This window comes from Schistocerca cancellata, chromosome 7 (assembly GCF_023864275.1).
Source record: "Schistocerca cancellata isolate TAMUIC-IGC-003103 chromosome 7, iqSchCanc2.1, whole genome shotgun sequence".
Classification (NCBI taxonomy): Eukaryota; Metazoa; Arthropoda; class Insecta; order Orthoptera; family Acrididae; genus Schistocerca; species Schistocerca cancellata.
Window position 1 is genome coordinate 117,223,803 of NC_064632.1, and position 24,882 is coordinate 117,248,684.

Here is a 24,882-nt window from a genome sequence, read left to right on the forward strand (position 1 = left end):
TCTTTCTTCTTCTTTTTCCTGTGCCTTAGTCCCGCATCAACGCATGATCGACATAATTATTAACTGATTCGGCGTGGTCGCTGGATGTCATTCCGTCGCTGCCCCGCCCCTCTCACCCCCTCCCCCTGGGACAGAATACGTGTACTCAGCTGTCTGCGTGTAATCTTATTCATGTGAAAATGAACGAAAATGTTTGCGAATCGCGTTAGGCAGGACTCTGATATGAGCCCGGTACTCAGCTAGAGGAATGTGGGAAACCGCCCAGAAACCACATCCAGGCTGGCCGGCACACCGACTCTCGTTAATCCGCCAGGTGGATTCGTTCCGGGGCCGGCGCATCCCCGCGTTACGGAAGCGGCGCCTTAAAACACTCACGGCTATCTGGGTGGGTAAATAAGGAATCGAGAACAACGAGGACAAAACAAAGGAAAAGATGACATGGGGAGAAGATGAACGAGTACTGGAAAAATAGGAAACAAGAAAGTAAGAAGAAGAATTGAAGTTCTTCAGTGACCCTAGTTATCAATACGAAGATGAAAAAATTACACAGGCCAACGAAAAAACTTTTTTGAAAAACTTTTTTACTTTTACTTTTTATGGGCTGAATCTAAATCTAGATTTAGGTTTCTTGTATCACTCATAGTTTTTGAGCAATACGCTTTTTAGGATAAAAATCCTATGCTATACACTAAATGGGGAAATTAATGAAACGCTTTGTTACAACATAAGCATGTTTTGTATTTACAGTAAGCTATTTAAAACCTAGTGTGCTTCACTTGTCAGGTAGAACTGGTTTGTATTTTCCTTCTCTGAAGCTTCTTGCGTAGCTATTTCCTACGATGAGTCGCTTGTTGAACTTCTCGGTGAAATGACCAACAGTAGTCCCCCATCCTGTTGGTGTTCCAACAGCCTTGGTAGCGTTTTCCCATCACTTTAATGTCCTGGTGAAAACGCTCTCTTTGTACCTCACCAACATCTCAAATATTGCCCGGGAAGTAATCAAGGTGACTATTCAAAAAGTGAACTCTTCGTCACGACTTGCTTGAATGGTACCCATGCTTCTTTCACATTTAGGGTCCTGGCGGATTCAAAGTTAACATCAAACATCAATTTTCTAATGTCAGGTCCGACAAAGACGCCTTCTTTCAGTTTAGCTTCTGAAAGGGGTGGAAACTTTTGGCAGAGATACTTAAAACATGGTCCATCTTTAGGCAAAGCCTTTAAAAACTGTTTCATTAGGCCCAACTTTATATATAGAGGTGGTAGGAGTACGTTTTTTTTGGATCTACAAGGTTTTTGCGTAGAATGTTCCTCTCACCAGGTTTTAAAGACTCCCTCACAGGCCAGTTCTTTCCGCACCAGTGTTGATCCCTAGCCCTACTGTCCCATTCACACAAGAAACATGGAGATTTGGTAAAGCCACCTTGCTGACCAAGGAACATGGATGTTACTTTTAGATCGCCACATATCAACCAACCTTGAGCAGAATAACCTGTTTTATTTAGCACAATTTTTAGGTTTTCAAAGCTTTCTTTGATATGTACAGAATGTTCAACAGGCATAGATGCATACATGTTACCATTGAGTAATAAAGCAGCCTTTAAATTAGTTTTGGATGAATCATTAAACAGCCTTCAGTCTTCCTTTTTGTATTCAATACCAAACTCGTTCATCAGACTGGGAATGTCTGAGCAGTACACTAAATCATCTTCTTGTTGAAAAAACTTGGAAAATTGCTGCTCTCTCTTTCTATAAATGTATATGCTGGTTCCAACTGCCAATAAGTTCTTTTCTTTTAATCTAGAGTCAATCAGTTGAGCTTTTTCTTTCGTTAAGCCCAAATCCCTAACCAAATCGTTAAGCTCCATCTGAGTAAACAATTTGGGCCCTAGACCTTCTGTATTACAATGGAATTCATCATCATCTGGTTCATCTAAATCACAGTGTACATCAGAAAATACTTATGTTGGAATAGAATTTAAATCATTTGGTGGTTCAGGGACCGGCAAATCTACACCATGCCCTACTGGTCACACGGTGGACCGAAGGTTAGGGTAGCTTATTACTTTCTTGTTTCTCGAATTATGACCAGTAATATCAACACTGCAAAAGTAGCAATCATTGGAATGATTTCTTGGCTCCCTCCATATCATAGGAACAGCAAATGTAAAGGCTTTTTTCTCCTTTTTGGACCACTTTCTCAGATCTTCAACACACACATAACATACCTTATGCAGCGCCCAAGATGTATCTTATCACCAAGTTTAGATCCAAAGTATGATAGATAAACCTTTTTCTCAATAGTCTGTAATGTTTCTTTGGTGTTTTTTATCATATATTCACCACACATATAACAAAAACTGTGATCAGAGTTTTTACAACCACGATTAAACATTGTACTGAGCACATGTACAAGAAATGGGAAAGTGAGATTAGGTTGACACTTAACAAAACACCATCTGTTAACACAAAAATAGAATCGACCTTTTTTTTGCCAGAAAATATTTTTCAGCAGTGCTACCAAAGTCATCTACATTCATTACACCTCCTTCTTAAATTATTTTAACTATATAAAAGTTGTTAAATTCTTTAAAAAATCGCTTAAATTAATAAATTTAACTGTAAAATGTGAAGGAATGGTGGGTGATACAGTTTTTTAAGTATCATATTTGGACTTACCACTGTAAAAAAACATAAGAGTAAGGTACTTTCAGCAAAAAGTTTTTCGATCGTTGGCCTGTGTTGTGGAAGGAACTGAAGCATTACATGGACAGACTCACGTATTTTTTAGCAAATTTAACGTCGCAAAAACGACGGAAAGCACAAAAATGTGCACTTATCTATTTACTGTAAATAACTTCAAATCTAAATAACTTACATAAATTAATTTTGTGAAATATAATTATTCTTTCATAAATAATAGTTCGAAGGTATAGCGCGAGTCAGTCTGTGGCTGATTGCAATCGATTCTAATACGTTCTTTTGTTTTAGGAAGTAAGTGAAGAGCGTCCCTGCTTGTATCTCTCTCTCTCTTGTCTGTTAGCCTTTATACTGATAGGACACACTATAGCTGCTTTACTTGTGTATCATTAATTAATCTTTCTTTTGGGTAGACAAATGTGATGTAAGTGTTATGTATTAGCTTCAGAACCATTTGCAATTAAATTAATGTAAATTACTTAGGTCTGATGAGTACTCTTTTTAACAGATCACCTAGTAGATATATGACACAAGAAATGTTTAATGCTTTATTGTCATAGCCAACTATCAATACAAACTTAACGGATCATGGCATGGAGATGCAATGGCCGAATACAATTAGCATTCTGCCATTTATTCATTTGCAACTTGCTACAGCGTCGCTGAGATTAACTGTTGATCATAACGAAGCATTTTACAAAGTTTTAAACAAGGACGGAACCTTAAATGATTTGGCCTATGATTCCATTTCGTTCGTAAATAACAGATTACAGCGCGGCAAAACTGAAGGTGGTATTAATAGATATAATCTTTTCTACAAATTTTACAACGTTTTTCTAGAAGTCAGTTTAGTCGCTAACAAAGATGCATCCACCGTCAACAATGGCCGTCTGCTCCACTTACTTTTAACGGTTTTCGTTCCAATGATTAATTTCAGTCTCTATTTAAACCACATTATCATTCATTTTAATAATCTTGCGTGAGCAGACGCTTCAGAACTTAAGGAACGACACAAACCCATAAAAATGGCGATAGCTGTACTTATGCTGCTCACGTAGGTCAATATGGCTTAACACAATTTTCCAAAAGTGTGCCACAACGGAATAATGGAATGGATCCAAGTAAAATCTTCCAAGTTGGGCTTTGGAAGTGTTGTCGGTAGCGGAAATCTCCTTGAGAGCACTTAGGAAATGAAAGTTAGCGGGTATGAGAGGCGTGGCGTTGTTTCTCTAGCAACGAATTAAACGTCCGCCAAGGCAAATACGGAGCCTTTTCTTGGGCCGCTGTTCCTCCTCTTTGCCCACCCCCGCGCGCACTCTCTATGCGATATTTATTTTTGAAGCGCAGCCGAAGTGTGCTGGCTGGCTCTGCTCTGCTCTGTTTGTTGATTCAATAGCGGCGATGCGGCGAGCCTAATCCGCGATGTCTGCGGCTCCCGGCTAATCCCCGGCGCGGCTGTTTGCGCCCTGATGACATTTCCATGTCGCCCGCGATTACCGCCCGCCGCTCACAGCCGGATTTCCGGCGCGCCGGCTCAGCCGTCGATCGCTGTCGCGCCTTCTTCCTCTCTGTCTCTCTCTCTTTCCTCTTCCTCTTCTTCTTCTTCCGCCTCCTCGTCCTCGTCCTTCTCTTCCTCCTCGGCCCCTCGCCGCGTTCTGCACTCGAAGGCCCTCGGGGTCTGAGCCGAGACACTCGCTAAGCCCGCCCACTCGGTGGCGCCGGCCACTCCGTAATATTGCGATTGAGGATTTGCGCGCGCCGCCGAGGTTACCGGAGGAAGCCTGTGCCGCCAAGGTGTGCCCGGATTCGGCGGCGTATTATCGTTGTAATTCTCCTACGGGAGCTGCGACCACCAGCCACCCTACGCTGGCGGTTGCTATCCATCCCTGGTAGCTCATCTGCGTCCACAGTCTCAGTCCGTAGACACCACCGCACACAGCGTGTCCCATTTACCAGGTGTACCGGTAAGAAATGAGCGTTAAGATATAAATGTGTCGATAGGGAACATTTGTCATGAACGAGCCTTAATTTTTTTTGTTTGGTTGGTATGACATCTGTCAAAGATACACTCCTGGAAATGGAAAAAAAGAACACATTGACACCGGTGTGTCAGACCCACCATACTTGCTCCGGACACTGCGAGAGGGCTGTACAAGCAATGATCACACGCACGGGACAGCGGACACACCAGGAACCGCGGTGTTGGCCGTCGAATGGCGCTAGCTGCGCAGCATTTGTGCACCGCCGCCGTCAGTGTCAGCCAGTTTGCCGTGGCATACGGAGCTCCATCGCAGTCTTTAACACTGGTAGCATGCCGCGACAGCGTGGACGTGAACCGTATGTGCAGTTGACGGACTTTGAGCGAGGGCGTATAGTGAGCATGCGGGAGGCCGGGTGGACGTACCGCCGAATTGCTCAACACGTGGGGCGTGAGGTCTCCACAGTACATCGATGTTGTCGCCAGTGGTCGGCGGAAGGTGCACGTGCCCGTCGACCTGGGACCGGACCGCAGCGACGCACGGATGCACGCCAAGACCGTAGGATCCTACGCAGTGCCGTAGGGGACCGCACCGCCACTTCCCAGCAAATTAGAGACACTGTTGCTCCTGGGGTATCGGCGAGGACCATTCGCAACCGTCTCCATGAAGCTGGGCTACGGTCCCGCACACCGTTAGGCCGTCTTCCGCTCACGCCCCAACATCGTGCAGCCCGCCTCCAGTGGTGTCGCGACAGGCGTGAATGGAGGGACGAATGGAGACGTGTCGTCTTCAGCGATGAGAGTCGCTTCTGCCTTGGTGCCAATGATGGTCGTATGCGTGTTTGGCGCCGTGCAGGTGAGCGCCACAATCAGGACTGCATACGACCGAGGCACACAGGGCCAACACCCGGCATCATGGTGTGGGGAGCGATCTCCTACACTGGCCGTACACCACTGGTGATCGTCGAGGGGACACTGAATAGTGCACGGTACATCCAAACCGTCATCGAACCCATCGTTCTACCATTCCTAGACCGGCAAGGGAACTTGCTGTTCCAACAGGACAATGCACGTCCGCATGTATCCCGTGCCACCCAACGTGCTCTAGAAGGTGTAAGTCAACTACCCTGGCCAGCAAGATCTCCGGATCTGTCCCCCATTGAGCATGTTTGGGACTGGATGAAGCGTCGTCTCACGCGGTCTGCACGTCCAGCACGAACGCTGGTCCAACTGAGGCGCCAGGTGGAAATGGCATGGCAAGCCGTTCCACAGGACTACATCCAGCATCTCTACGATCGTCTCCATGGGAGAATAGCAGCCTGCATTGCTGCGAAAGGTGGATATACACTGTACTAGTGCCGGCATTGTGCATGCTCTGTTGCCTGTGTCTATGTGCCTGTGGTTCTGTCAGTGTGATCATGTAATGTATCTGACCCCAGGAATGTGTCAATAAAGTTTCCCCTTCCTGGGACAATGAATTCACGGTGTTCTTATTTCAATTTCCAGGAGTGTATTTAGTATACATCTAGTCATGGAACAAACTGTTTTGGGATGGCAGGAGAGCCAACACCGGGTACTAGAGGAAGCCGAAAGGCACGCGTTTTAGCTCACGCAGGCTGGCGTGAGGTCTGGAACAGGACAAGGAAATTAGACTTCAGAAAAACGGACGTAGCTGGTGGAATACTTAACTTTAATCCATTAATGATGAGCGTCGCTCTTGACGGTACATGTTTTACAGTATCAATAGTAACTGGTAATGGCGCCTTGCTAGGTCGTAGCAAATGACGTAGCTGAAGGCTATGCTAACTATCGTCTCGGCAAATGAGAGCGTATTTTGTCAGTGAACCATCGCTAGCAAAGTCGGTTGTCCAACTGGGGCGAGTGCTAGGAAGTCTCTCTAGACCTGCCGTGTGGCGGCGCTCGGTCTGCAATCACTGATAGTGGCGACACGCGGGTCCGACGTATACTAACTGACCGCGGCCGATTTAAAGGCTACCACCTAGCAAGTGTGGTGTCTGGCGGTGACACCACACAAGCAACATCATATGTTTTCATCATGTTAACAATGTCGAATTTTCTACCAGAAAGTGATGATTTGCGGAAAGCATTAATTTTTTGTTTTCATTTGAAAAAAAGTGCTGCAGAGTCGCATCGAATGGTTGCCGAGGCATATGGTGATCATGCTCTATCAGAAGCAACATGCAAAAGATGGTGTCAACGGTTCAAAAATAATGATTTTGATGGAAGAAATGAAGAACGTGGAAGACCACCAAAAAAGTTCGAAGGCACCGAATTGCAAGCAATATTGGATGAAGATGATACTTTGAGTCAGAAGTAAATGGTAGCAATGCTAAATGTTACACAACAAACAATTTCTCACCGTTTGAAAGCTATGGGAAAGATCCAAAAATGTGGAAAATGGGTGCCACATGAATTGAATGAAAGACAGATGGAAAACCGAAAAACCATTGGTCAAATTTTGCTTCAAGGACATGAAACAATATCAGTTTTGCATCGAATTGTTACTGGCGATGAAAAATGGATTTATTTTAAGAATCCTAAACGGGAAAAATCATGGGTTAATCCGGGACAACAATCAACATCGACTGCAAAAACCAGATCTATTCGGTAAGAAGACAATGCTCTGTGTTTGGTGGGATCAGAAAGGTGTGGTGTATCATGAGCTTCTAAAACCCGGTGAAACTGTGAATATTAATCGCCACAGACAACAAATGATCAATTTGAACCATACATTGATCGAAAAAAGACCAGGATGGGCCAGAAGAGATGGCAAAGTAATTTTTTTACACGACAATGCAACTGCACACAAAGCAAAACTGGTTCAGGGTACAATCAAAACACTTGGCTGGGAGCTGCCACCCCACCTGCCGTATTCACCAGACTTGGCCCCTTCCGTCTACCATTTGTTTTCATCGATGGGACACGCATTGGCTGAGGAACACTTCGATTCCTACAAAGAAGTCGAAAATTGGGTGTCTGATTGGTTTGCTTCAAAAGACTAACATTTCTATTGGCGTGGTGTCCACAAATTGCCAGAAAGGTGGTTAAAATGTATAGAAAGCAATGGTCAATACTTTGAATAAAATGGTTTTACTTTTCAATTCAAAATTAGTGTTTCATTTTCACAAAAAAACGCTCATTTCATACCGGTACACCTGGTATCTTGACCACTGCAAATAACTTTTGGTCCAGAACCAAAATTTAAAAAGAAGATGTATTAAGCTAACGTTATTAACAAATACAGCTAGATCTAAATACGAGGGACTTTCAAGAAGTAGTGCAACATTTTTTTTCTCGACCAATTTTGATTCAAAAAATGCAGAATTTTCGAGGGACATAGTGGAATACTGCCGCTTCAGCCACTGTAGTTTCATGAACTGCCGATACGTGGCGGCGCTATTGGTAACCTTCAAAATGACGTCTGTAACGGAGATACGTTTCACGCAGAGAGCTGCCACTGAGTTTCTTTTGGTGGAAATCCAGAGCGTCGCAGATATTCAGAGGCGCTTGCAGAGAACAAAACCACGATGAGACATTGGGCGAGGCGTCTGCCATCATAGCAACAAGGTCGCATGATCCTGTCCAATGTGTCGCGTGCTGGCTGACCGCATACAGCTGTGACTCCTGCAATGTTGGAACGTGCGGACACTCTCATTCGAGGTGATCGACAGATCACAAAGATCTCCCTGCACAACTGGACGTGTACGAGGGGGGACTCAAAAGTAACCGTAATCGTAATGCTGCACATCGTGTACTTGTAGTAGCAGGTTGCGCCGCCAGAGGGTTGTAGTAGGAGCTCTGCTGAGTCATTCTGCCACGCGGCGTCACCCAACAGTGAGAAGTGTGGTTTCTTCGGCAGTTCTTTGACTGTGCGCACAGTGCAGACGTGATACAAGAAAATGGCTAGTTCTTACGAACAACGTGAGCCAGTGAAGTTTTGTGTCTTGCTCGGCAAGAACGCAGCAGAAAACTGTTGTGATGATCCAGACAGCCTACAAAGACCATGCTCTTAGTAAATCTCAAGTGTACGAATGTTTTCTCGGTTTAAAAGGAAGAAATGGCGGTTGAAGATCAGCGCCGTTCCGGTCGACCTTCAACTGCTCGAAGCGAAGAGAACATCGACAAAATCCGTGATCTCATCAGTGAAGATCGACTCAGGACAATCGACCAGCTCGAGAACTTGTCCGGGTTGTCCTGGAGCTCAATTAGGCGCATCTTGATAATCGATTTGGGAATGCAAATAGTGGCAGCAAAATTCGTGCCGAAGCTTCTTACCAGAAATCAAAGGGATCGTCGTGTTCGAGCCTGTCTCGAAATCAAGGACACGTTCAAAGATGAGCCACATTTTTTCAACAAAATAATTACAGGTGATGAATCATGGTGCTATGGGTAGGATCTAGAAAGTAAACAACAGTCATCACAATGGAAGTCACCTGGCTCACCTCGACCAAAAAAAGCTCGACAAGTGAAATCGAATGTGAAAACGATGTTGAACTGTTTTTTTTTGTCATAAAAGGGATTGTACACTCTGAATTTGTCTCTGAAAACCAGACAGTAAACCAACAATTCTATTTGGAGGTTATGAAACGGCTTCGCAGATGTTTGTCGCGAAAATGTCCGGCTTTGTGGGATTCTGGCGTGTGGTTCTTGCATCACGACCACGCTCCCGCGCACACGGCTCTCAGCGTTCGCCAGTTTTTGGTCTGAACGGAGACGACTACCTTGACCCACGCGCCCTATTCGCCGGATTTAGCATCCTTGGATTTCTTCCTATTCCCGAGGATGAAAAGAGACTCGGGAGGGAAGCGTTTTGCGGATGTGGAAGACGTAAAACGCAATGTCATGAAAGTGCTAGCAGGTATCAAAGAGGACGAATTTAAAAAGTGCTTCGAACACTGGAATGAACGTTTGGACAAGTGTATTAATGCTACTTCGAAGGAGATTAAAGTTGTATTTCCAAACAATAAAGTATATGTTTTCTAGAAAGAAATTCCGGTTATTTTTGGGTCCCCCCCCCCCCCCCCCTTCGTATGTTGGTAGCGCTGACACGTTCGTCCATCTATAGGGGTACTCAAAAGTGCTCGATGGGCTCCTCACTGCCTAATAGGACACTATAAAGAGCAACGAAGGACCATCTGTGCTGAATTGCTTGCACGTTACGAGGCTGATTCCGGCAGTTTTGTCGGACATCGTCACAGGCGATGAAACATGGGTTCATCATTTCGGACCGGAAACAAACCGGCAATCCATGGAGTGGCGCCACACCACCTCTCCTCCGACGCAAGCCGGCCGGGGTGGCCGAGCGGTTCTAGGCGCTTCAGTCTGGAACCGCGCGACCACTACGGTCGCAGGTTTGAATCCTGCCTCGGGCATGGATGTGTGTGGTGTCCTTAGGTCAGTTAGGTTTAAGTAGTTCTAAGTACTAGGGGACTGATGACTTCAGATTTTAAGTCCCATAGTGCTCAGAGCCATTTGAACGATATGAATCCTCCGACGAAAAAGTTCAAAACTGAACCCTCTGCCTGTGAATTCATACTGGGACTGACTGTGAAGTTATTCTCATTGATGTCCTTCCTTATGGTGCAACGATCAGCTCTGAAGGAAACTGAAGAAAAGACTTCGTCCGGGCAAAAATGAAAGCGAACTTCTCATTCTCCATGACGACCGGAATGCTTCACTTAGGTTCGCGCACTCAGGAGGGGCTCAAAAAACTTCATTGCACTGTTCTTCCTCAATCATCCTACATATCAGATTTCGCACCTTCTAACTTCCGCCTGTTTGGCTCAATGAAGAAAGTAGTCAGCCGGAAGCAGTACCTCGATGATGCGATGTTTTTTGACGCAACAAGACGTTGGCTCCGACGTCGACCATTAGGGTGGTATCATGCGGGTATACAGGTCCCCCCAGTAAGGTGGCGTAAGGCTGTTGAATTAAAAGGAGATTATGTTGAAAAATGGTTTGTAGCCAAAACAGTGGGGAACAATATGGTGTTACTTGTAATTTATTTATTCCTTATTTTTACAGCCTGTTACCTGAAAAGTTAGAATAGGCCATAAAAATCACGTTTCCTTGGATTATAATAATTTATACAATAATTATTTATTTCTGATATTTAATTTAAAAAGGGGCTACAACTGTTTCTACTACTATAAAATTACAATAAAACCCCTAATCAGTTACCAAACTACTAATACCGATACTATTATAAGCCCTACAGAATCTGTTCTCCGTTTGTTCATTTATTTTGGTACATTTACACTACTGGCCATTAAAATTGCTACACCAAGAAAAAATGAAGATGATAAACGGGTATTCATTGGACGAATATATTATACTAGAACTGACATGTGATTACATTTTCACGCAATTTGGGTGCATAGATCCCGAGAAATCAGTACCCAGAACAACCACCTCTGGCCGTAATAACGGCCTTGATACGCTTGGGCATTGAGTCAAACAGAGCTTGGATGGCGTGTACAGGTACAGTTGCCCATGAAGCTTCAACACAATACCACAGTTCATCAAGAGTAGTGACTGGCGTATTGTGACGAGCCAGTTTATCGGCCACCATTGACCAGAAGTTTTCAATTGGTGAGAGATCTGGAGAATGTGCAGGCCAGGGCAGAAGTCGAACATTTTCTGTATCCACAAAGGCCGGTACTGGACCAGCAACGTGCGGTCGTGCATTATCCTGCTAAAATGTAGGGTTTCACAAGGATCGAATGAAGGGTAGAGCCACGGGTCGTAACACATCCACTGTTGAAAGTGCCGTCACTGCGAACAAGAGGTGACCGAGACGTGTAACCAATGGCACCCCATACCATCACGCCGCGTGCTCGCCAGTATGGCAATGACGACTACACGCTTCCTATGTGCGTTCACCGCGATGTCGCCAAACACGGATGTGACCATCATGATGCTGTAAACAGAACCTGGATTCATCCGCAAAAATGACGTTTTGCCATTCGTGCGCCCAGGTTCGTCGTTGAGTACACCATCGCAGGCGCTCCTGTCTGTGATGCAGCGTCAAGGGTAACCGCAGCCTTGGTCTCCTACCTGACAGTCCATGCTGCTGCAAACGTCGTCGAACTGTTCGTGCATTAGGTTGTTGTCTTGCAAACGTCCCCATCTGTTGACTCGGGGATCGAGACGTGGCTGCACTATCCGTTACAGCCATGCGGATAAGATACCTGTCATCTCGACTGCTAGTGATACGAGGCCGTTGGGATCCAGCACGGCGTTCCGTATTACCCTCCTGAACCCACCGATTCCATATTCTGATAACAGTCATTGGATCTCGACCAAAGAGAGCAGCAATGTCGCGATACGATAAACCTCAATCGCGATAGACTACAATCCGACCTTCATCAAATTCGGAAACGTGATGGTACGCATTTCTCCTCCTTACACGAGGCATCACAACAACGTTTCACCTGTCATGAACCACTGTCTGCCTGATTTGTTGGGAGTCGGACAGTACGTCAGCAGCTTTTCCACAATAGCAAGCAATGCCATCCATCTCTGTTACATCTTAATGTCCACGCATGATCACTCGATTCTTGGGGAAACTATTTCATTCGGTGGTCGCCGACCTTAGCCATCTTTTCTCCGTCTGCAGAGTATGTTGTCTAACCTGGATGGTAGCATCCTGACTTATGGCTGAATGCCTCCTGAAGTCTTCCTTGGCCTTCTTGGATACTGCGACTGCAGTATCCTCCATGATGCGCCAGATAGACCCACTCCTTAGTACTGCTTTGGGATACAACACCCTTAGTTCCTGCCGTCCATTAATCGCTCCATCGTCATAGAACGCTAAGTCTCACAGTGTGTGTTCTGGTGTGCCCAAATTGCTGCAGGCGCAGCCATCATTCATCTGTATTTCGATTTTCTACAGGTACGTAGGATACGGGCCGTGGCCAGTCAGGTAATGTATCAGTCCACACGACGGGTTAAGAAATCTCATTTTTAATCTCTCCCTTATGTTACAGAGAAGTTTGTATGTTCTCTTGCCAATGCCTGAAGTGTCCCATTCATTTTGCCATAGTTGTAATATGCGATCTTTTGTACCTTTTTCGAATTGGCTCAGTTCCAAGCACCTTTCGTGCATGCATTTGATTGCCTTTCTTTAAACAGTAAAAACGCTTCCCTTTTCCTAATTTCCAAGTCCAGTAGGCGTATTCCTAGAATTACTAACAAAGCATCATTGTGCCGCAGGTGCCCGTTAATCTTAGTAGCACTCCTCTCTGAACTCTTTTTCACTATTAGGGCTGGCTTCACCAGCTTCAATTTAGTGTATCATAGAATCCTGAATAAAAGAAACTTCCTTTCAGAAAAAAACGTGTTGCATTACTTACTGAACGCCCCTCTTAGCAGAAAGTACCATGTACCACTACCAGTCATTTCCTTTCTTGTTCCATTCACAAGTAGAGTGAGGAAAAAACGACAGTCTATAACCCTCCGTACGAGTTCTAATTTCTCTCATTTTATCTTTGTCACCCCTACGGTTTGATGCGGCCCGCAACCAGTTCATATCCTGTGTCAACATTTTCATCTCAGAGCAGCACTTGCAACCTACGACTTCAATTATTTGCTGGATGTGATTCAATCTCTGTCTTCCTCTACAGTTTTTATCCTCTACAGCTTCCTGTAGTACCATGGAAGTGATACCCTGATGTCTTAATAGATGTCCTATCACCCTGTCCCTTCTCCCTGCCAGTGTTTTGCACATATACCTTTAATAATAACTCCACCCAATTTTCGACATTCTTTTGTAGCAACACATCTCAAATGTTTCAGCCCAAAATTGACTAGTGTACAATGTTGTGCTCCAAACGCACATTCCCAGAAGTTTCTTCCTCAAATTAAAGCCTATGTTTGAGACTAGTATACTTCTCTTGGTCAGGAATGCTCTCTTTGCCAGTGCAAGTCTACTTTTTGTGTCCTCCTCGCTAAGCTCATCATCGGTTATTTTTCTGTCTAGTAGCAGAGTTCGTTAACTTAGTCTTTCCGATTTACTTCAAAATTTTACACGTCACTCTGATAAACGTTTAGACACACATAGATAATGTACTTTTTAATAAATAAAAATATGTATAATATGAGAAATAGTGAAACGTTCTTAGCAAACAGGAAACTTGTGTTTATGACTTATTGGCTGATGATTAGAATACTAGTACAGAATCTGAATTTGCAATGACAATAAACAAGGCTCATGGTCAGATAGTGGGGAGGGGGAGGGGGTGGGAGAGGAGACGAACAGTGGTGGGAGCAAATGTACGTAGAAAACGGGAAAGAGGAGATGGAAAGAGAGAGGGGGCAGGAGGAGATGGAGAGAGAGAGAAGGTGGAGGAAAAATGGACAGAAAAAGAGGGAGGAGATGATGAAGTGAGAGAGGTTTATTACAATTCTTGACCACGGTCTCGGTATATGTATATATACCTTCATCAGAAGTAAAATACACTGAAACCACATCCTGCAATGGAGATTCGTAAAACAATTGTGCCAAAGGCGTCGTCAGTAGTTAAAACGTCATCTCCATTTTACAACATAATTATGTACAGAGGGTCGATGCGAACACAGCTTACCATCAGAACTGAGTTCATAGGCGAAGTACTGATGCTAAGCTGTGTTCGCATCGACCCTCTGTACATAATTATGTAGTATAAATGGAGATGACGTTTTAACTACTGACGACGCCTTTGGCACAATTGTTTTGCGAATCTCCATTGCAGGATGTGGTTTCAGTGTATTTTACTTCTGATTAAGGTATATTTACATATACCGAGACCGTGGTCAAGAATTTTAATTAATCTTTATCCTGCAACTGTTTTGGCTGTCATCATTTACCGTGAAGAATTTCAACAGTTGCTGTTTCAGCCATGTTTAAAATCTAGAAACCTACACTGGTTTTAAATTTGATGATTGTCGTCGGTTGTTGGCGCTATTACTTCCGAAGTAACTAACAGTGTAAAGTTACGGAAAAAATATCGCGCGTCGTTAGATGGCGCACTGAGTGCTTTATTCAGGAAAATCGACTAGTTTGAACATCTCACTTTATATATATATATATATATATATATATATATATATATATATATATATATATTCAGCCACCAGAACATCCAGCTTATGTAGCTTGCATTTATCGTGAATCCCTCGCCCAACATAAAGTCCCAAGCGACTGGAAAAAGGCGTAGGTGACTACAGTATATAAGAAGGAGAGAAGAACGGATCCGCAAAAATACAGAACGATATCACTAATTTAGGTTTGCTGCAGAATCCTTGAACATGTTCTCAGCTTGAGTGAAATGAACCTTCCTGAGGTTGAGAAGCTTATGTCTACGGATCAGCATGGTTTTTGAAAGCATCGCTCATGCGAAAATCAGCTTGCCCTTCTCTCAGATGATGTACTGCTAACTATGGATATAGGGAAACAGGCAAATTCTATATTTCTAGCTTTCCAGAAAGCATTTGACATGGTGCCCCATTGCAGGTGTTAAGGGGCTCCGGAACGCCCTATACTTGCAATGTTAAAATAACGCTTATGAATTACATCTTTCCTCACAAAGTATTTGAGGTAGGAAGTTGAACTTTTTACAGATTATTTATTGGAATATGGGCTACAGCTTAACAGAGGGATTTTACAAAATTTTAGTTCAGTTATTAAAGATGATTTTTTTTCAATTGTAATGAAAATTCACAACATTTTTTTGCAATTTTTTATTTATATATTCAAAAATATACAGTTTTTTGGAAAAAGGCTGTGTTAAATTATGCAGAAGGTACTGTGTAACATTTACTGAAAGTTTGAAACAAATATGTTTGGAAGATCCTTAGAAAATATGTAATTAGTATGAGAAAATAAAAGTTTTGGGAATCTAGCGACAAAGATTGGATTAACTTTTTAGTGCATTCCAGGTCCATAGGATGGATTATCTTCATCCTCTGCAAATTCCTCCTCCAGCTTCCTCTTGTTCCTCCTCCTGTTTACTCTTGCTTGTATTTCTAGACTCTTTACAGCCCTGTCTGCAGCCCGAAGGCGTTCCTTGTCTAAAGCAAGCATCGCTCGTACCATGTTAGAACCTATCTTCATTCCGATATTTCTAAATACCTTGCAGCTTACAATGTTGCCATCATTGAAAGTCGCAACAGCATCATACACACCAAAGTGAAGTGTTTCTATTCCAACAAATACAGTCTTGGGGATTCTCGACCATATAACACTATTTACACTTTCATTGGGGTTTTGAATTTTTCCGTGAATACACTTTTTCAACAGTTCAGGTGCTGCTAAGTCTCTGAAAATAGGTTAGCCACAACACATACTTTATCTCACATCACTAAAATGTACCTGATGAACACGGACGTTAATAATAACACCATTTGACAGCAGTTTAACAGCTTATTATGGAATAAGTTCACAGATATGTGAGTGACTCGAAGACTTCGTAAATAATAGAACCCAGTATGTTGACCGGGTGAGGTGGCGCAGTGGTTAGCACACTGGACTCGCACTCGGTAGGACGACGGTTCAATCCCGCGTCCGGCCATCCTGATTTCGGTTTTCCGTGATTTCCCTAAATCGCTCCAGGCAAATGCCGGATGGTTCCTTTCAAAGGGCACGGCCGACTTCCTTTCCCATCCTTTCCTAATCCGATGAGACCGATGACCTCGCTGTCTGGTCTCCTTCCCCAAACAACCCAACCCAACCCAGTATGCTGTGCTCGACGGCGAGTGGTCATCAGAGACAGGGGTAGCGCCAGGAATGCCCCAGGGAAGTGTGATAGGACTGCTGTTGTTCTCTATATACATATATGATTTGGTGGACAGGATGGGCACCAATCTGCGGTTGTTTGCTGTTGATGCCGTGGTGTACAGTAAAGTGTCGAATATGAGTGACTGTAGAAAGATACAAGACGACTTGGACAAAATTCCTAGTTGGTGTGATCAAATGGCAGCTAGCGATAAATGTGGAAAAATGTAAGTTAATGCGGATGAGTAGGAAGAATAAACAGAATTAATAGTGCGCTGCCCGACACAGTCAAATTGTTTAAATATCTGGGTGTGACGCAGCAAAGCGATATGAGATGGAACGAGCGTGTGAGAATAGTGGTAGGGAAGGCAAATGGTCAGCTTCGGTTTATTGCGAGTACAGGGTGATTCAAAAAGAATACCACAACTTTAAAAATGTGTATTTAATGAAAGAAACATAATATAACCTTCTGTTATACATTATTACAAAGAGTATTTAAAAAGGGTTTTTTTTCACTCAAAAACAAGTTCAGAGATGTTCAATATGCCCCCCTCCAGACACTCGAGCAATATCAACCCGATACTTCAACTCGTTCCACACTCTCTGTAGCATATCAGGCGTAACAGTTTGGATAGCTGCCGTTATTTCTCGTTTCAAATCATCAATGGTGGCTGGGAGAGGTGGCCGAAACACCATATCCTTAACATATCCCCATAAGAAAAAATCGCAGGGGGTACGATCAGGGCTTCTTGGAGGCCAGTGATGAAGTGCTCTGTCACGGGCTGCCTGGCGGCCGATCCATCGCCTCTGGTAGTTGACGTTCAGGTTTCATAACTAACCTTTTTCGTAGGACTCTCCATACAGTTGATTGTGGAATTTGCAGCTCTCTGCTAGCTCTGCGAGTCGATTTTCCTGGGCTGCGAACAAATGCTTGCTGGATGCGTGCTACATTTTCATCACTCGTTCTCGGCCGTCCAGAACTTTTCCCTTTGCACAAACACCCATTCTCTGTAAACTGTTTATACCAACGTTTAATACACCACCTATCAGGAGGTTCAACACCATACTTCGTTCGAAATGCACGCTGAACAACTGTCGTCGATTCACTTCTGCCGTACGCAATAACACAAAAAGCTTTCTGTTGAGCGGTCGCCATCTTAGCATCAACTGACGCTGACGCCTAGTCAACAGCGCCTCAAGCGAACAAATGTACAACTAAATGAAACTTTATAGCTCCCTTAATTCGCCGACAGATAGTGCTTAGCTCTGCCTTTTGTCGTTGCAGAGTTTTAAATTCCTAAAGTTGTGGTATTCTTTTTGAATCACCCTGTATTTTGGGAAAGAGTGATTCACCGGTAAATGAGACCGCTTACAGGCCACTGGTACGACCTGTTCTTGAGTACTGCTCGAGTGTTAGCGATCCGTAGCAGGTCGGACTGAAGGATGTGAGGTAACGGGCGAGTTGCGGCGCCCTGGCAATATTCTAAGTTCAGAGTTGGCGGCCACCGCTCGCGCTGCGCGGCAGGGCCGAGCTCGTTAGCATCCGCGTGGGGAGGATGCTAAGTTCACCCAACCTGGATATGATGTGACGTCATTATGACGTATATACGCTTTAGTCGATTAACACACCTATCGACTTTTACGAACGTTCGAGATTCTAAACTGTCGTCAGCTAGTGGTTTGTTTTGACACGTGCGATTCTGATAACAGCTCAGTGTGGCAGCGTATATGTATTTCGCCAAAATAAAAGTAAAAGAGCTGGATATTAATAGAAATATTCCTGACCGTGGCCTTGAAAACACCACGGACAACACGTTTCGTAAAAAAGTGAAGTCTTCTTATGTCCCGACTGATTAGATTGTGTGACTGTTGTATTGAACGCTTACGCCGAAAATAATATTTATTTATTATCAATATTTTAGTATGGTTTCATACAACTGGTCTTGTCGGTACATATTAGATTGTAGCAGCATACTCTTGCTGACTTCTTTTTCTTAATTTATACAACTGAAAGAGAACGCGTGCAAGTTTGTTAGCTAAGTAATTTATATGTCCATCCCAAGATAGTCTTTTATCAACCATAATTCCAAGTAATTTTACACTTGGACCGCAGAGACAGGTACCTTAGTGTCCAGTAATGACTGGTGTGTAGAATGATTGAATTTCGAACTTAAAAAGAAAAATATGAGGCATTGTTGAAGAAAAATCGTCGACCGGAGATGAAATACGAGGGGAAGTGGATTTCTCAATGTAATCTTAACCAAAGGTTAGTGTCTTGACGCATCTAAAGATTTTGGCTGCTGAGTGCTTCTTCTCACCGAGTACGAATAACCGACGCACTTCAGTTGGGTCAGAAGTACATCAATTTCTGCTTGAGATTCACAATAACCACGAAATTGCCCGTCGTCATCGATGCTGAACTCTTTCAGCTTTTCTCTCATTAGTCTCTCGAATGCTGAACACATAATTAGAGACGAGCAAACGAAAAACAACGCACAGGACACAAACACAGTACAATACACGATTTGAACGCAAGGAACGCAAAACACATTTAAACGAATGGCCCAGAGCACAGCGCTACCCTGTCACAACCTCTCGAAAGTTCACAAAAGTCGAATAGTCGATATACGCTTTCTATCGCTTTCGATGTAGCGTGTGTACGTCATAATGACGTCACATCGTATCCAAGTCCGGTGAACTTAGCATCCTCCTCCGCGTGGTGTCTCACAACGGCCGGAGCACGTGGTCCATCGAGCACGTGGCTGGGAATTCCTTGGTGACGCTGTGCGCCGGGAGGGCCAAAGATGGCGGACTTTGTGAAACCTTAATGGCAGACATATCACATTTCGTGTAGAAATTAATAGTAGCCAGATGAATCATGATACCGCAAAAAGAAACATGTACATTACCATTATTTGCACGACGATTCTGATGGTGTAATCAGATTTTCGATATCTTTATTAATTTAAAGTTTAGTATCTGACGGTGAATTGTACAAGTAACACCCAGCAACGAATTTTCAAAATGTAAACGGTTCATCCGATTTCGTGGATCTGTGTGTCTTTAGAAAACTATTAGTGTAAACCTAAATTGGTATGAATTACAGGCATGTAACTTGAATAGTACATGAGTTATTGGAGGTCAAAGTGGCCGATTACTATCGATTGCGTCAGGCCATAAGTACTCCACAGTTATACGAAAAAGCGGTAACAGCATGCTTATAAATATATTTATTCATCTATGTCTTTGTTTATATCAGATATATACTATTCATGAAGAAATTGGTTAAATATTTACTGTGTTTTAGAAAGGATAGAGACATTAGGCTACTGGCCTACATTTTGTTCTATTCTTTTGATATGTGTTTATTTAATTTGTTTATGTATCTAATAATGTGTGTTAGAGCGTGTTTATGGTCCAGCCGTAGGAATATTTATTTAATTTCAAGTATTTAAATGTAAATCTAGTACTTCGAATGTGTTTCATTATAACAAGTTTGTTTGTGTGGCCATCCTCCGCAGCAAGCATATAAATACTTGTTTTGTAAATAAAACTGCTTTTTCCTGCTGCAGCAGGAAAAGGCAGTTTTATTTACAAAACCAGTGTTGCATTATGTTCAAAAATGGTTCAAATGGCTCTGAGCACTATGGGACTTAACATCTTAGGTCATCTGTCCCCTAGAATTTAGCCGGCCGGTTTGGCCAAGCGGTTAAAGGCGCTACAGTCTGGAACCGCGTGACCGCTACGGTCGCAGGTTCGAATCCTGCCTCGGGCATGGATGTGTGTGATGTCCTTAGGCTAGTTAGGTTTAAGTAGTTCTAAGTTCTAGGGGACTGATGACCTTAGAAGTTAAGTCCCATAGTGCTCAGAGCCATTTGAACCTAGAACTTAGAACTACTTAAACCTAATTAATCTAAGGACATCATACACATCCATGCCCGAGGCAGGATTGGAACCTGCGACCGTAGCAGTCCCGCGTTTCCGGAGTGAAGCGCCTAGAACCGCAAGGCCACCGCAGCCGGGGTTGCATTATGTTTGTGTGGGCGCATTGACATGAAGCCATGGCGCGAGCGCTCTAGGCAATCACAGCGCTCGTGAATGGAGAGACTGGATGGAAGCGAGTTCGGGTGAAGAGTGCGGGGAGTATGGGACAGGACACGGAAAGTGCTGTACTTGACGGCGCGAGGGACGCATGGTCGCGAGAGAGACTTGGAGTGTGGAGCGGTTTGCGCGTGGCCGCGAGAGATAGAAATACTTTGGGGTGTGGACTTATGAACTTGTGACATTTCCGAGGTTTTTACAGTGAAGACGTAGTGTGCGTTTAGAAGTGAATATCTCGCGAGCTCTGTTGTTGTTCATTACTAATTACGTGAGGTTATTCAACTTACATTGTATTTAATTGCTGCACCATCGACACCAATAAGTGTTTTGCAGAGATATACCGCATTCTCAGAAGTACTTCTACTATCGTACTCATCATTAACAGTCGTTAAGATAGTACCTGCAGATTTTATTTAATTGCAATCTTTCATTTATAAATTTATATGTTACATTCATAACTCGCAATTGCCGAGTGATAGAAACCTTCGACAGTTCGATTCATGTGTGTTTCTTATCGTATACTGTAGACACAGCGGTACTTGGCCTGTAATGCGGCAACTACGTATCACAGCCCCTAGACAACGAAACCAACCAAAACTATTAATATTTTAACTCTGAGTCTGAGGGTACGTAGTTGAGGGCCACCCAACACCATCATTATTTCATCATTTAATTTGAAAGCCCGCAAGGAAGACATCGAAGCAATTCAGAGGCGAGCTGCTAGATTTGTTACCGGTAGGTTTGAGATACACGCAAGTGTTACGAAGATGCTTCGGGAACTCAAATGGGACTCCCTAGACGGAAGGCGAGGTTCTTTTCGAGAAACACTGTTGAGAAAATTTTGAGGATCGGTATTTGAAGCTGACTGCCGAACGATTCTGCTGTCGCCGCCATAAACAGCGCATAAGGACCACGAAGATAATATACGATAAATTAGGGTTCATACAGGGGCATATAGACACTCGCTGCTGCCTCGCTCTATTTGCGAGTGGAACAGGAAAGAAAATGATTAGTAGTCGTACCGGGTGCTTTCCGCCACACACCGGACGGTTGCTTGCGAGAGTATCTACGTAGATGCAGATCCATCTGAACACAGCGAATTACGTGCACCACGTTGCATCCGCCCCTAAAACTAGGGACTATATCATGGTGCGATACATAGTTCAGAAGGTATAACGTCACAAGCAATGAGATGCAAGAAAAATTTCCGCATCATACGTGACATTTAAATGTATTACTTCTTTACTACTAACTCTGTTCTCAATACTTTCCGCACACAGCATCCACATATGCAGCTAATGTAATTACAATCTTGTGTCATTCTACGAGACATAATTCAGGAGATATGACGTCAAAAACACTGCTTGGAAAACCGTCGCATCGTAGATGGCGTTTGAATCTATTACCTCGTTTTTACTAACTCCATGTGCAACACACTTTGTAGACAGTATCCATCTATGCCGCTGAATATAACTACAAAATTGCATCACTGTACAATACATAGCTCATGAGACATGGCTTCGTAACATTAAGCGTAAGGGCAAACGGTGCGTGGTACGGGCGTGGACGCAAAGCTGTAAATAAATATCTGGGCAACACCGGGTTTCTCCGTTAGTAATTAAATAAAGTAGGTTTATAACTCCAAGGAAAGAGTAACCTATCGGAAGAAGGGAACCTTTCACTTACGATTTTCTAATTTACGGAACTATACACCTTACCTGAAACACCCGATATAATTCCTAAATTTCCTATAGGGGTGGCCAGCCCAGGGGCTTCAGCTAGAAGTACGCGGGTGGCGACCGCGGGGACCCGAGCTGAGTCTGACATTGCTTCCACTTACTTGTGTCAGACTCCTTCTTTCTCCTTCCCTGTCGGTCTCCCTTGGCCAACTCTTGCTTTTTCGACCCCAACGGTATTAGGTTTCGAGGCCCGAGGGCGTCTTTACAATTTTCTTATTCCTTCTTATAACCCAACTCCTGAGGGGAGCCCACCCCTTAAGAAAAGCCAGCAGTCCTGTGAGCTGTGAGGGTAACACCGCAGGTTGGACGGGAGGCCAGCACCCTCTCTCCGTAAAAAATTAAACATGCTTTCAAGACTACAAGTAAGCCTCGGAACATTACTGACAAAAATAGACGACGTCAATGGCAAAGAAACGGTATACGATTTGGAACGTGGAATGTAAGGAGTCTGTACAACACAGGAGCTGCAATCAGTGTGGTCAAGGAAATTCAGAGGTACGAACTAGACCTAGTTGCACTGCAAGAAATCCGGTGGGACGATGCTGGGAGCATTGATGTTGAAAACTGTACAATTCTGTATGGAGCCTATGAACGAGGTCATCTGTTAGGCACTGGTTTCTGCGTCAGTAAGACGTTGGCCACTAATGTTTCAGAATTCGTTTCAGTCTACCCAAGAATATCTGTTCTAACACTGGAAGTAAAGCATATTAAGGCGACTTTTGTGAACTGTCATGCTCCTACGGAGGGGAGCGAATGTGAAGTGAAAGACGAGTTCTATGCACAGCTAGAGGCAGTGATGGACGCTATACCAAATGGACACCTGAGGATCCTCCTTGGTGATATGAATGCCAAGGTTGGGAAAGAAGAAATATTCCAAGACACAACAGGTAGGCACAGTCTACACAACCTAAGCAATGACAGTGGAGTTAGGTTCATCAGCTTTGCTACATCATTAGGGTTGTTCATCTCCAGCACAAACTTCCAGCGGAAAAACATACATAAAGGAACCTGGGTATCACCAGATGGGAGAACTGTAAATCAAATAGACCATGTTGCCATTAATCTCAGAGCCAAGAGATGGGTGTTAGACGTTAAGACAGCGCGGGGTGCCGAAGGTGGTAGTGATCATTTCCTGGTCAGCGGCCATTTAAACATACAGTGTAAAGGAAGAACGGGGCCTAAGTTAAAAAGAGTGGAAAGGTACCATGTGGAGAAACTAAAAGATGAGGCAACGAAGACCAGATACCAGTTGCAACTTAGTAACCGCTTTGAAGCACTCAGTGAAGTGGACACGAATCAGGACCTCGAACTTATGTGGGGAAACATCCAGAGCTCAGTTAGGGATACAGCAAAGGAAACACTCATGGGAAACCCAGTGGGCAAGAAGATCTGGTTTGGAAAGGAATGTGCAGATGCCCTGGAAAGGAGAAAGGAAGCCAGGAACAAATGGCTGAAGGGGACAAATCTGGCACAGGCCAAAGCACAATTTGAGGAGGTCCGAAAGACTACACAAGCAATTCTGAGAAGAGCAAAGAGGAAATACATAAGGAATATCATCACTGAAGCAGAAACAGCCTTCAGAGGACAAAAGACGAGGGAAATTTTCTGAGGGTGAAGTACCTCTGCAAAGGTCACCAGGCCAAGCAGAAATTTGTCAAAGATTCCCGTGATAAGATCCTGACGAACGATAGGGACATAGCTGAGAGATGGAAAGAGTACTTTCGACAGCTGCTAAATTGTGATGAACCCGAACTGCAGTTTGATTTCCAGTACCCAATTACAGCCGATGCAGACTATCCCCCACCTACCCTGGATAAGATAAAAACCAGAATCAGACACCTTAAACAGAATAAGAGTCCAGGTCAAGATGGAATACAGGCTGAAATGATCCTGGCAGGAGGAGAGAAACTTGCAGAAAAAATACACAGGCAATATGGACCAAAGAAAAACTACCAGGAGAATGGAAAACAGCTCTGATTTGTCCAATACATAAGAAGGGCGACAAACTGAAATGTGACAACTATCGAGGAATCGCCCTGCTTAACGTCTGCTATAAGATCCTGTCCAATTTCCTCATACATAGAATTCAGCCAGTGGCAGAATCGGTGATTGGGGAGTACCAGGGAGGTTTCCGACCAGGACGGTCAACAGTAGATCACATCTTCAGTCTCCGGCAGCTCACTGAGAAACTGGGTGAATATGGTAAAGATTTGCATATTTTATTCGTTGATTTTAAGAAGGCCTATGATTGCATACATCGCAAGAGCCTGCTCAACTGTTTAAGGGAGTTTGGCATAGCAGAGAAACTCATCAATCTGATAAAGATCTGTCTGAACGAAACACACGCAAAGGTGAAGATGGGAAATCGCGTAACTGAGGAATTTGAAATTGTGACAGGATTCAGGCAAGGAGATAGGTTGTCCCCTATCCTGTTCAACTTTGCCCTCGAGAAGATCGTACGCGAGACCTTCCAAGAGAACAAAGGGATTGAAATCGAAGGAAAGAGACTGGCATACTTAGCCTATGCAGACGACATCTGTTTACTCTCTAGGTCGGAAGAGGAGTTGGAGCAAATGACCAAAGCACTAAAG